Raw genomic sequence first — 14,406 nt, forward strand, 5'->3', positions numbered from 1 at the left:
TTCACCAGAGCCAGAGTGGAGAGCAGAACAGGCAGACTGACGAAGTACACTGCTGAGGGGAGCAGCGGGCGGCAGGAGAGGTCTGCGTGCCATGTGGGACCCTCACCTGGCGGCCGGGGATCGAACTGGCGCTACAGAACTGCAGGCAGCTTCGCAACCCAGTGCTCAACCACCGCGCCACCGGGGAGGCCCTATAAAATATTTTAATAGGATATTGTATTAACACATTGTTGTAGGGCAGCCCCGATACAAAACGGGGTGCCTGACTATGGGTCCTTACCCACGCACTTAAAAGGACTTATCAATACTCTACTGCAGGCACACGTGGATGTTAATAAAAGGTTTATTTACAAGGGAAGGGCAAATGAGGAAATGTACAACTCAGGGAGAAAAGTGGGAGACAAAGTTTTAAATGTGCCCTACCCGATCCGCCGATCAGGAATCCCAAATGGCACTCTGAGAGCTGGCCGCAAGCCAGGAGCCATGAAGCCAGGAGGCTTTCCTCTTCTCGAGGGTACCAGGGACTTTTCGTTGGCTGGGCTGTCCAGTCCTGCCAATGGAAGCAAGCTTCCTCACCTTCTTTGGAGGTCTCTGGAACCCTACAAACAAAGCAAGCAGGTTCTCCTCTTCTTGGTTCAGCTCTGTTTCAACTTTCTGGAAGAACTTCACTCAAAACCACACAATGAAACTTATGTCCAATTTTTTTAGTTTAAGCAAATAAAATCCCTATGGAAGTGATGAAAAAACAGACTCTGAGATAAGTAGTAAAAGATTAAGATTACTACCACTATTTTTATGCTGTGTTGGTATCAAGGGGAGAGAAAATGCAAACACAAGTTAGCTTTGCTGGAAAAAAAAATTGCAACCTTGATGCAGATCCTGGTCACCAAAACAAGAAAACTTTGTGGATTCAGAACAAAATGCAAAAAAAATTACCAGTATTATGTCAAAGAAAACTTAGTAAATATCAGGTGTATTTCTAAGTCTATTCAGTCCTTTGTAGGAAAGTTTTACTCTCAGCAGTTCCATCAATTGGAATCTGTTGAGACCTTTTCTCCCCATATTTCCAGAAACAATTTCTGTAGATATTAAACAATTGAAGTATACAATATTACAAGGTGACAATCACCATTGACAATTTACATTCATATCAGGTCAAGGTGTTACCCGTTTTGCCAAGTGACAATGCTTCCCTTCTAGTTTTACTCTACTAGGTAAGCCAAATAGAACAAATTTATCTAATGCCTTTCCCAGGAGGAAAGGTAGAATCTTTGTGGAGTATCTCAGGAGCTCTACTGAGGTTCCACAAAATTTCCTTGCATCAGCCAAATGACAGTCTACCAAATTTGTACTTGAATTTAGATTTCTGGGAAGCTTTGCCATAACTATCAGAAAAATAACAGAAACAATGTTCAATCTCTATGAAGGCACCGGCTTAGTTCAGTAGTACAATGTTGACAATGAAACCATGACCTTTGTGTTTCCTCATAACTGGAGACTCTTTTTTTTTTTTCCCATGTCTGTGGGCACCATGTATACCAATTTGTCAACCCCTGGAGGCCAAAGCAAGGACACAAGGAAAAGACATACAGACATACAATATATAGACACAAAGAGCTTTTTAGTTACCATTTATCATGCGTGGGATATCTCATACAACTGCAGTTTCACTCATAGGCCAAAGTAACAAAAACAAGCAGAGAAAAGTAAAAAAAAAATCTCAAAGTTAAAAACAAAAGTTAAAATACCAAAATCAAGATTGAAAGCCTTCCTGTGTAAAAAAAAAAAAACAAAAAAAAAACAAAAAAAAAAAACATACTGACAGCATATGTGTGATCCTGGATGTTTTTTCACGTCTCCTAAACTTTGAAAGGAAGAAGATTGGTTAGAGCATGTTAGTTTTCTCAGGGTTTCTTCAGAAAAAGTGAGTCCTTGGGTATCCTGCAACAATAACTGGAAAAGAAGTCAGTAACATTTAAGTTTTTGTCTGTTTCTTAAATATCTCAAGTCCTCAATGGGTTCACAAGACCAATGGGACTTCATCTCTGGGTCAGTTCCTCCTGGGGCTTTCTTAACTCTGGAATGATGTACCCAGGGTTTTATGCCTGCAAGTTTCAGAGAAGTATGTGTGCTCAACAAAATATCATAAGGACCAGTCCATTTTTCTGACAGCTGGTTTTGAGCATCCCCACTCTGCCAAGTCTTCAGTAAGACCTGATCTCCAGGTGTGAAGGGGTACAATGGTTGATTAGGAGGCATAGAGATCCTCAAGGTTGCAAAGTTATGAATTACTGCCAGAACCTCCTGGATGTGTTTCACATATTGTGTGATATGGCAATCTTGTGCTATTTCCAGACTGGCTTTCAGAACTGAGGCCTGGAAAGGTCTTCCAAACACAATCTCAAAGGGGCTTAATTGTAGTCCACTTCTAGGTGCCACTCTTATGCGGAGGATGGCAAGGGATAGTACCTGGTCCCAACAAAGTTGTGTTTCTTGGCACAGTTTTGCCAAGGTTTTCTTCAAGATGTGGTTCATATTTTCTGTTTGCCCAGAAGACTGCGGTCTCCATGCAGCATGCAATTTCCAGTTTATCTATAACACACTGCTTACTGCATGAGTAACGTCAGAGATGAAGGCCGGCCAATTATCACTCTGGATGGAGTCGGGCAATCCAAAGCGAGGAATTAACTCCTTCAACAGCTGTTTTGCAACCTCGGAAGCTTTTTCTGTCTTTGTGGGAAATGCTTCCACCCATCCTGAGAACGTGTCCACAAAAACCAAGAGGTATTTGAAATTGCCTGTTGTTCTAGGCATTTGTATAAAGTCTACCTGCCAGTCCTCAAAAAGACACTTGCCCCGATATTGAACCCCAATGGCTTTAGGGTGGGAGTCAGTCTTGGGGTTATTCCTAGCACATAATTCACAACCTTGGGTCATCCGTTGGGCTATTTTGTGTAAATAAGGGCCCTTCAAATATGGGCGCACTGTTTCTAATAAGGCATCTCTCCCATAGTGAGATCCTTCGTTAAGATGTTTTAGCACCGGATATACCAGGGCCTCCAGGAGGAGTATCATCCCATGGGAGTTTACTCTCCAAGTGGAGATGGGGTCAAACTCAGTAAATCCCCATGCACAAGCTCTCTTCTCATCCTGCTCGGTGTATTCAGGAGCATACTGAGTCAGGTCCACAAGAGGGATGAGTGCACCCTGGAGAGCAGAACCAGCAGCGGCCTTAGCCACCCGATCAGCTGCCCTGTTGCCCTTTGCCATGTCAGACCCACCCTTTTGGTGGCCAGGACAATGCATCATGGCAACAGCTGATGGTAAAGCTACTGCCTTTAACAGGGCCAGGATTTCTAATGGGTGTTTGATGTCCTTGTTACTGGCGGTAAGGAGTCCCCGCTCCTTCCAAATGGCCCCGTGCATGTGGAGAATCAAAAAAGAGTACTTGGTGTTTGCTTCGGCAGCACATATACTGAAAATTGGAACGATACAGAGAAGATTAGCATGGCCCCTGCGCAAGGATGACACGCAAATTCATGAAGCGTTCCATATTTTTTCAATTCCAAAGAGCACCTGCACTCCTATGTTTATAGCAGCACTGTTTACAATAGCTAAGCTTTGGAAACAACCCAAATGCCCAAAAATAGATGACTGGATCAAGAAGATGTGGTACATATATACCATGGAATATTACTCAGCATTCAAAAAAGATAAACACATGCAATTTGCAGCAACATGGATGGCACTGGAAGGGATCATGCTCAGCGAAATAAGCCAAAAAGAAAAAGAAAAATACCGGATGGTCTCACTCATAGCAGGAATCTAGAAAACTTAAATAAGGGACCAGGAAAATGAATATAAGAAAGTGAAAATCAAAATCAACAAAAAACTATGAACCAGAGACACTTTTTGGGGGTGGGGGGCGGGAGGGGAAGGATTGGGGTCAGAATGGGGCGTTTGCAATTGTATGGGGGAATATAAAAATAAAATTTAATATTTAAAAAAAAAAAAAAAAACCAAAAAAAAAAAAAAAAGAGTACTTGGAGTCAGTAAATATATTGACTCTTTCACCTTTTGAAAGTTCCAATGCATGGGTCAGGGCTATTAATTCAGCTTTTTGCGCTGATGTACCTGCCGGAAGAGCCTTGGCCTCCACGGTGTTCTGGAGCGTCACCACTGCATATCCCGCATATCAACAGTCTTGGTCCATGAAGCTGCTGCCATCTGTAAATAGCTCCCACTCTGGATCTGGCAGAGGCTGGTCAGTCAGATCTGGTCGGCTGGCATACACTGTGTCTATGGTTTCTAAACAGCTATGGATTAAAGTGTCATCCTCAGGTCCATCTGAATTGCTTGGAAGCAGTGTGGCAGGATTCAGGGAATTAGGAACCTGCAGCTTCACGTTAGGATTGTCCAACAGAGCTGCTTGATATTTTCCCATTCACCCGGCAGTCAACCAAAGTCTACCCTTCTGCTCCAGCAATGTCAAGACCTGATGTGGCACACACACAGTGATGGGCTGACCCAATGTAAACTTCTCCGCCCCATGTAGGAGGTCACAAGTGGCAGCCACAGCACGCAAACATGGAGGCCATCCCTTAGTGGTGTGGTCCAATTGTTTGGACAGATATGCAATGGACTGCATTTCTGGCCCCAACAATTGGATTAGCACTCCTAGGCCAACCTACTGTCTCTCATGTACATAAAGTTTGAATGGCTTCCTAAGATCTGGAAGCCCTAATGCTGGTTTCTGAGATAAACTTTACTTTTATTTCATCAAAGGCCTTTTGACATTCTGGGGTCCAAGACAAAGGTTCAGAGTCCAGGTCTTTGAGAGCATCATATAAGGGTTTTGCTATTAATCCAAAGTTGGAATCCAAATCCTGCAAAACCCAGCCATACCCAAAAATCCGCGCAATTGTCGCCGGTTGCTGGGGGCTTTACGGGCTGAAATTACCTGTTTCCTTTCCGTCATCAAGCTCCGTCTGCCTTTCTTAATTTCAAACCCCAAATACGTCACCGTTTGTTTACAGATCTGTGCCTTTTGAGGTGACACCTTATAGCCACATTCTGCCAGGTGGTTCAGTACCACTATGGTATTTTCCAGACAAGATTTGTAGTCTGGACTTGCAATCAATAAATCATCTACGTATTGTAACAAGATGCCCTGGTTTAATTGAACCTTCTTGAGATCCCTGGCCAGTATTTCCCCAAAAATAGTTGGGGAGTTCTTAAACCCCTTTGGAAGCACAGTCCAGCAATACTGGAGAGTGCTCTTGGACTTAGGGTCTTGCCACTCAAAGGCAAAAAGCAGTTGATCCTGGACATCTATTGGGATACAGAAAAAGGCATCCTTCAGGTCTAATATCAAAAACCACCCAAAGTCACCAGGTATGGCAGTTAATTAGGTGTAGGGATTAGGCATGGTGGGATGTAAATCCCGAGCAATGTCATTAATGGCCCTTAAATTTTGGACAAAACGGTACTTGCCTGTATGGGGTTTCTTCACTGGCAGAATCAGAGTGTTGTATGGTGAGCGGCAGGGCCAAATGAGTCCAGATTGAAGGAACCTTTTCAACACTGGCTCAATTCCCCTCAAGGCCTCCTCCTTTAAGGGGTATTGCTTCCTCCTCGGGGTTCTGCTCCCCTCTATCACTTCTATCTTTACAGGCTCTGCATTTTTCGCACGTCCTGGGGTACAATCATCCCATACCCATTTACTTACTCTTTCAACAATTTCTAGAGGTAAAATTTCACCTTTCGGTGGAACACCTTGAGTAAGTAACATCTGGAACCACAGAGCATGCTCTGGAGGTACCTGTAGGTGAAGCCTCTGATGTTTTGGTGAGAATATAATTCATGCGTTGAGCTTACTTAAAAGGTCACGAACAAGTAGAGGGATTGGACACTCTTCCATGTATAGGAAGCTATGCTGGAGCTGTGCGGTGCTCAGCCGGCACTCCAAATGTTGTAAGAAGGCTTTCTGTTGTGGCCTTCCCATAATCCCAGTGACTGCTACAGTCTCTTTGCTCATTTTAGTTAATTTTGAGTTCAAAACTGAATATGTCGTTCCAGTGTTCACCAAGAAATCAATGAGATGATCCCCCACAGCAAGTGTTACCCGGGGCTCTGAGGGGGTTATTCTAAGGGGCTTCTCTAGATCTAGTGAAGCCCCCGGGCACCCCTATTCTGCATCTAAACTTTCTCCATGAACTATCATTTGTCTCCTTTCCTCTGCACTTGGCTCTAGATTCCTTCTACTCTGTCTATATTCCCTCCTATCTTCACCTGAGGCTCTACCCTGTGCTGTCATTTGTCTCCTTTCCTCTGTACTGGCTCTCGATTCCTTCTCTGTCTGTATTCCCTATCATCATCTGAGCTTCTACTCTGTGCTAACATTTGTCTTCTTCCCTCTCTCCTTGGTTCCTGGTTCTGTGTACTCCTTCTATCTTCCCTCCTGTAATCCCTGCGTGAATCATCATATCATGGTATTCTCAGCCTTCTATCCTGCCTTCTGTAATTATTGCATCTGCCACTTCCCTGTAATCTGGGACAACTGTACTTCCAATGTCCCTCTTCCCTACAGAAAGCACACTGATTTCTTCCTAGGGGTTCACGTCTCTGTCCATTACTGTTTCCCTGAACCCCTGTTCTGTGCTCTCTTTGTAAGAAACAGTCGCAGGTTTCAGTCTCCTGTCCTCTCTATTATTATAAACCCCAAATGCCAAGTCCACTACCTGGGACGGACTCATTTTTGTGACGCCGTTCACCTTAGCTAACTTTTTCTTTATGTCTGGGGCACTATGGGTAATGAATGCCATAGTGATCAGACAAGCACTTTCTGGGGCATCTGGGTTTATATCCGTGTGGTTAGTGTACATTTGAATAATTCTCTCAAGGAACTCTGACAGATCCTCATTAGCTCCTTGTTTGAGTTGTAATATTTTGTTAATTTTTTTTGTTTGTTTGGGGATTCCCTGCTGCAGTCATACTATTATAGGGCAGCCCCGATACAAAACGGGGTGCCTGACTGTGGGTCCTCACCCACGTGCTTAAAAGGACTTATCAATGCTCTACTGCAGGCACATGTGAAAGGTTAATAAAAGGTTTATTTACAATGGAAGGGCAAATGAGGAAATGTACAGCTCAGGGAGAAAAGTGGGAGACAAAGTTTTAAATGTGTCCTACCCGATCCGCCGATCTGGAATCCCAAATGGCACTCTGAGAGCTGGCTGCAAGCCAGGAGCCGTGAAGCCAGGAGGCGAGCAACAGCAAGCCCGCCCAAGGCCCACGTGTTTGGTTTTTATATCCAACCTGGCTGCTTAACTCCACCCTCAGGTCCCAGCCACCTTCCCTTTGGTGGTGACAGGATTTGTCTTTCCCAATGTCTTGATGGCTTTAGTCTGGAGTGGGAGTGGAGTCCACAAAGCCTGTATGGGATTAGCTCAGGACATCCTTCCCCCCTAACAATATTAATAAACATTTTTTATACAGATCCAACATCACCGTTCCTCCATTGTTAGGGTCCCATCCAGGATCTTCCTCTGGGACAACAACCTCTGGCTCTGGGGACTGCCTATCCCGTTGGTGGAGACGGTCAGCCTCCTCCCTGGCTTTTCTGAATACCATTCTCTGCTCATCCAGAGTTAATAAAGTATGCAGCATGGACTGTATATCTGCCCAGTTAGGGTGGTGGGAGACGAAGATAGAGGCAAACAAGTTTGCCATCCTCTTAGGAGCCTGCTGGTACGAGGGAACAGAGCTCCTCCAATTTAGGAGGTCCGCAGTACTAAAAGGATGGCACGACCAAAAGTACCCAGCAGGTCGCCCACGTTCATTCAAGCCACCCATTGGCATCTGGCGAAGGGGAAACTGCCCTGCCTCAGGGTGATCCTTCCTGCCAAAATGGGTGCCGCGTCTAGTGTGGGGAGGAGATGCCATTTTTGTTTCCTCCCCCGAGGGCTGTGGAGGCTGTGAAGCCTCAGGAGTCTGCACGGGAGGGGCCTTGTCACATGGAGAAGGATTTTGTCCTGATGTGTAAAGTATTTAAAATATGAAGCTCCTCCTCTTCTAACTCTTCCCTCTGGCAGTCCTCATGGGAAGGGGAAGGTTTATCCTTTCTCTGTGCCATCAGCCGAGCCTCCGCCATATCCACTTTATGGAGGGTGACCTCTATCCAGTCCTGCATACTTTTAAAAGCTTGATCTTGTATGCTTTTAAAAGCTGACTCAAAAATGTTACGGTTCTCATCCCTCATACACTTAATAGTTAAATCAAAGGCCTGATTTTGTTGCTGTATGGCCAGGTTAAAAGCCTGAATTTGTTGTTGCATGGCTAAGTTAAGAGCCTGAATGTGTTGTTGCACATTCTCAGTATGTGAAGTAGAACATCTACCTCTCATAGAAATAAGATGTAGCAAATGGCGCTTACACATATTACCAAAAAAACACCCAGGAACACAGACTGTAAAGGGATGGCTTGTAAACCACCCATGTATGTACACAATAGTAAAATCATGTGTCATATACCAGGTTTCATCAAATTATTTACATTAATGAAACTGGCAGTGATATTTAATGGAAGAAGGCTACTTAAATTCAAGGCCGGAAGGAAACTGAAAGAACTCAAGCTAGGAATGAAACTGTATAAGCTCATGGTTGAGGCCATATTTGAGTCAAAAACACACCCACAAGAGCTGTATGCACAGGAGAAAAAAACAGACTTCAGGACTTGAGACAAATATTACACTGCGAGTCCTGCAGACCTAGTGTGCTTATGGTGACCAACGCAAGGAACGTTACTTTGGGCTGGTCAACCACGGGTGTAACTTGGAAACCACGCTGGGAAGCCCTGATAAAAAACGGGGTGCCTGACTGTGGGTCCTTACCCACGCTCTTAAAAGGACTTATCAATACTCTACTACAGGCACACGTGAAAGGTTAATAAAAGGTTTATTTACAAGGGAAGGGGAAATGAGGAAATGTACAGCTCAGGGAGAAAAGTGGGAGACAAAGTTTTAAATGCATCCTACCTGATCCGGTGATCAGGAATCCCAAATGGCACTCTGAGAGCTGGCCACGAGCCAGGAGCCGTGAAGCCAGGAGGCGAGGAGAGAGCGACCCCCAAGGCCCACGGGTTTGGTTTTTATACCACACCTGGCTGCTTAACTCCACCCTCAGGTCCCAGCCACCTTTCCTTTGGTGGTGACGGGATTTGTCTTTCCCAATGTCCTGATGGCTTTGGTCTGGAGTGGGGGTGGAGTCCACAAAGCTTGCATGGAATTAGCTCAGAACATCCTTTCCCCTTAACAACATCACTAAATTTGATCATTGTCCCAAGTGAACCTGAAAGAGCCTTTTACCCAATATAATATGAATTTGCTAATAGAAGCCACATAAATTACAAGCCAGCAGATACATCTCTGATGTGGTAACATGCACTCTCATGCATGCCACGTGTCACAGTCCTGCCGCATCTCAGTTAGTGGGGAGGTGAAGGGGGCATTTCCACAAAGAACAGAAACAGGCCAAGGTGCCTTTCCTCCATCACCACTGAACATTGCCCTGCAGGTGACGGGAAATGCAGTAAAGAAGTGAAATCAGTGTATTCACTTGGCACTGTTGGAAAGGTCAGAAGGCGGCCGGAGATGCAAATGCCGTCGTCACCTGGGAAGGTTGGTGCTGGGTCACAGGCAACAGCAGGGATTTCCGGGGTGAGGAGTGACTGACAGTGACTAGTTCTGCCAACAGTGAGGGACAGAGGCCTGCTAGTGGGACAAGGGGAGTAGAGAAGACGTCTTGGCCCTGCTGTGCAGGGGGAAAGTTCCTGTCCCTTCTGAGCAGTTACCTCTGGGCTGAGTGCTAGTCAGCCTCCCACTTGGGCTGCACCCCAAGTGGCAAGTCCTCATGTGGCTGGGGCTTCTGTCTGGGAAGCAGAATAACCCACATGCTGAAGTTTCCAGCAGCAACTATGACCTTCTGCCAAGTGCCCTGAGACTCAGGGTTGTGAGGCTGGTGTCACTGCACCTGCTTGCTCCTGGTGGGCCCGAGGGGAAGAAAGGTCCTCGGTGACCTGGGAGTCCTTCCCACAAATTCTTAAAGGATCCCTGGATGAGAGGGTGAAAACAAAGCCTCCAGGGTGTGGTGGGGATACCCCAGAACTCTGTCCCTTGAGGCTCCATGGTGGACATTCAGCTCACCAGCAGGGTCTCATGCTCTGCACAGCTCTTCCTAGGAGCTCATTTCCTTCTCGGAAAGACATTCCAGACCCTCCTTGTCTACCAGATCCAAACACTACCTGACTCGGCCATAGACTTCAGCGACAAAAAGATTGAATTTGAGACAATGTGGTGAGGGGGTCAGACCTGGGAGCTCATGGGGTGATGGTGGCCTCACGGGAGGGGAAGGTCACGCATCAGTGAAGACACAGTGTGCCATCTCCCTGAGCCAGCTGAAGGGTTACATGCTATCTGTTCCAACACCACACAAAGAAGACACCGCGTGGACCCTGCAGCCACAGGCCACGCCCTCAGCCATTGTGAGGCCTCAGCACGTGTGGGAGGCTCTTATCTGTGGTGTTAGAGCCCAGGGAGTGGGGTGAGGGTGGCCTTTCCAGGACACCATGGGGACAATGAGGCCTCACATTGGGACTTTCATCTCCAGGGAAAACTCTCATTTATCGGAATGTCAATCTCTGTCCTCTCTGTGCCCAGGGCTCCCACCTTAAGTGTGTGTAAATAGCGTTGCAGTTTCCTACAAATACATCATTTCTTCTCTGCTTCTGTGGAAGGATCAAATGAAGATCCATTTCTAAACCCCAAGTGCCCCACCCTCAGACATGCGGCCTGAGCCTCAGGCCCCTGGGTGAGGAAGGAGCTGACTAAGGCAGCAGCTGCCTCTGTGGCCAGGGAGCCTGATGTCGGGTATCCCAGAGCACACGGGGAGACACACACACTCACACATCACTGTGGAGACACCCTGTTGCTCAGCACCCCTGACACCACACAGACTGAGCCCCCCATGGGCAAGGCAGCACCTGGGACAGGCCAGAGGCCTCTGATATGGACAGAGGCTCCTGTCTCTTGCAGCTGAGCCCTGGTGACCACTTGGGGCAGCTGCACCCCATGACAGGCCAACAGCTCTCAGGACACCCACACCTCTGAGCCAGGCCTAGGCCTGGGTGGGCTCCACGTCCTGCTTCCTCCTCCTTTACCTCCCTGGTGGGAAACGCAGCCCAAGTCTGACTTGTATCTGATAGACATGGCCAATGCGAGAAGAAATGAGCTTTTTAGCTAAGGGTAACGAGGTGAGACACATCCCTGTGTCCAAGGAAAATAAACCAGAGTGACAACAGATGACACCAGACTGAGGCCTGGTACTGAGAGCAGGGGTGACTGCTCCAGGCCGCGGCAGCAATGGGAGGATTTTGTCTCACATCCCTGTGGGTCTGGAGCGATGTGAGGAATTTGAGTCTCCATGATCTGCACTACAGTAGTAGTCAGCCTCATCCTCAAGCTGCGCCCTGAGATGAGCAGGAGTCCCGCATTTGGCCGAGGCATCTTTGGCTCCAGAGAAGTGGCTGGGGACCCCAGGACCCTGGTGATGATCCAAGTCTGATTTTAGTTCAAAGGATACCTGGGAGGCCTCCCTGGCTTCTGCTGGTGCCAGCGTATCTTGAAATCACCGACACTGATGTCACTGCTCAGGGTGCAGGTGAGTCTGGCTGTTGCTCCAGGAGAAGCGGAGAGGGAGGGCGGCTGAGTCAGACAGGCTGGGAGAGGGAATCTGTTGACAGAAACATGCCTAGTCACAGCGGCAGGACTCAGGGTAGATTTCCCCGGGATCTTAAATAGAAGTCAGAGAACAAGCAGGAGAAATATTCTTGTTTGAGGCCTGTCTTTACCTGTACAGTGAGAGGAACACGAGGAGCAGACGAGTCCAGGCCATGGTGCTCACGGACCCCTGAAGTTCACATGGGCTGGGCTGCCCCAGGCCTCCTTTCCTTCCCCACCATCTGCCATAGCAGGGGCTGTGCATGCAAATGGGGTTCCACCCAGGGGCTGCCCAGCCCTCCCTGAGCCCTGGGGCTGGGGCTCATCTCACACCCCACACTGAGGATGTGGGGAGGCTTGCTTCACTCCTTGGGAGAATCCTGGGATGAAACACCGGCTGGCCCCCACACAGGACTCTGCTCAGGGACCATGCCAGGCCAGAGAGGACATAGCTGCTGCATACTCATCAAGGGGCCACACCCAGCTCCAGAGACAGGTTCCCCTGAGTGAATATTCCTCACTGAGCAGCTGGGCAGGGAACACAGGCTCCTACCACACCACCCCTACAGGGACTAGGCCACACAGCACCCTGGTATAAGGCCTGCGAGCCCAGCTGTGTCTGCTGCTACAGGTCACTGTCTCTAGTCACACACCCAGGTCTGATTCCCAGGCGCTGTGGTTCTAGGAACACAGCGCTAGTAACTGTAGGGTCATTCTTCAGGAGGGCAAACATATACATACAGAAGTATTTTGAGGGCATTTTAGGAAAAACAAAATGATGCAGGTGTGAATTAGTCAGGAGCCACAGATGATGGGACAGTTGAGCTGGTGTGAAGGGGTTTGGAGTTTCCTCTGGTAAAAGGCACTGAATAGAAATTTTCAGGAATAAAATAATGGCAAATACTTATAAATCTTTAATTTATAAAAAGATTAGATTTGATTTAGTGATTTGATACAATAAATGCTTTGGAAGACTTCACAGGTGGCAGTGAATACAGCAGCGTATTTCTCTAATTGTAAATGGACCTTTATAGGTTTACGTTTGTAATGTCCGTGTATAGGGTAAAGAAAATGTCAGGCTTTTCTGCCCTTCCGCCATCAGGATAGATGATGGATCCTTGCGGTCCTGAATGTATGCCTGATGGCGGGCACCTGGAATAGGGTGTGGGCAAAGGTAGATGGGATTCAGCTGAGCTAAGACTGTGCTTTTAAGGGCGGCATCTCGGGGACGCCAGCAGCAGTAGCAGTAGCAGCAGCAGTAGCAGCAGTAGAAGCAGCAGTAGAAGCCGAAGCTGAAGCCGAAAGAAAAGCCAAGAAGCAGCAGAACCGACGCCAGAGAGCCCAAATAGAGTGAAGACTTGCTGGGGGCTGGGAGGCTGGCAGGCCTCCCAGCCCCCCAGCCAGCACCCCTGCCTGCCATATGCCTGGTGAACCCCAAATAAAAAACCTGCAAAACTACTGAGGACTCAGACTCCTCCTTTACCCAGTCTGCATGGGATCAGAAAACCAGCACTGTGGTCAGTCCTGCGCCCTACAATTGGCGTAAGTCGGCAAGATCCATGCAGACGGGTATTGGAGCCCTCCGAAGACCTGGAGGGACTAAGGAGTAAAAGACTGCCTGTGACGACGCTGGAGGCGCCATGGCGGTACAGAAGATGGATACGTCCACGAGCTACAGGATGAGACCTGGCATGAAGGAGATGCCCACGAGGACCAGACAACGACACCAGAAAGGACCAGCCAATGACCCCTGAGGCAGCAGACCGTTGCTGAAGCAGGGAGAGGCCAATGGACTTGAACTGATGGACTGATAAACTTGGACTGACAATACCGCCAGAAGGCGGAGGACCTTGCAGGTTGATATGTTTTGGGACCCTGGGGGTGGAACAGTTTTGTTTGTAAACCCCAGGAGATGGGAATCTGGGGGTGGCCAGTGGGCCTAGATGGCCAAAAGCAGCCTGTTATGCCCAGCAGCCAGGTGGAGGAGAAAAGCCAACTGAGAAGGCAAAAGCTGGTGCTGATGCTAAGTTGAGAAGTCCTGAGTGGCTGTTAAGCAGCCTGAGTATGCTGAAGAACTGTGAGTCTCGTAAAATCACCTGTGGGTGATGCCCTGCTCATTCTTGAGTGAGGGTGAGGAGCTGAGGAACCTGTCCTTGGGGGACGGGTGGGGAACGTGGCTTGGGGTGGAGCCCAAGCCGAATATAGAGTTTGGATCCCCGACCCATGTGCTTGTGCAGTGGGTTGGCTTGAGTGCAGGGGTCTGCAAGTCGCATTAGTGGCTGTGAAGGCTGAGTGTTGGAGCGACTGCAGACAGAAACTCTGAGGGTGGACGATTACCCCCAACAGAATAAAATTGCCAATCCCAGAGCTAGTGCATCCTGGGGGTGGATGCTGTGTGTGCCTTGTAGCTGAGACTACAGCCAGAGAAGGCCAGGAAGGCTGACGGCTCCTGGTGTGATATAGTAGATGCCGTGAGTGATTCCCCTCCCTCGTATGAGCAGTGCCTTCGGCAGCAGATTTGGTGGCTCATCTGCTGGTACCAATAATTGTCTTTTGCACTAGGTTGGTGCCCTGCCTGGACTTATTTGTGTTCTGTTGTATTTTGTTATATTGTATTTTGTTATATTTGATGT

General features: G+C 47.8%; 1 non-coding gene across 1 annotated transcript; it reads left to right on the forward strand.

The window, feature by feature from the left end:
• The first annotated feature begins 3,451 nt into the window (after nucleotides 1-3,451).
• On the forward strand, nucleotides 3,452-3,559 carry LOC119245446 (U6 spliceosomal RNA). The gene has a single exon (XR_005125364.1). It is a non-coding gene; the product is annotated as a U6 spliceosomal RNA (small nuclear RNA).
• The last annotated feature ends 10,847 nt before the right edge of the window (nucleotides 3,560-14,406 follow it).

This window comes from Talpa occidentalis, unplaced genomic scaffold (assembly GCF_014898055.3).
Source record: "Talpa occidentalis isolate TD23 unplaced genomic scaffold, MPIMG_talOcc4v2.1 talOcc4.14, whole genome shotgun sequence".
NCBI lineage: Eukaryota > Metazoa > Chordata > Mammalia > Eulipotyphla > Talpidae > Talpa > Talpa occidentalis.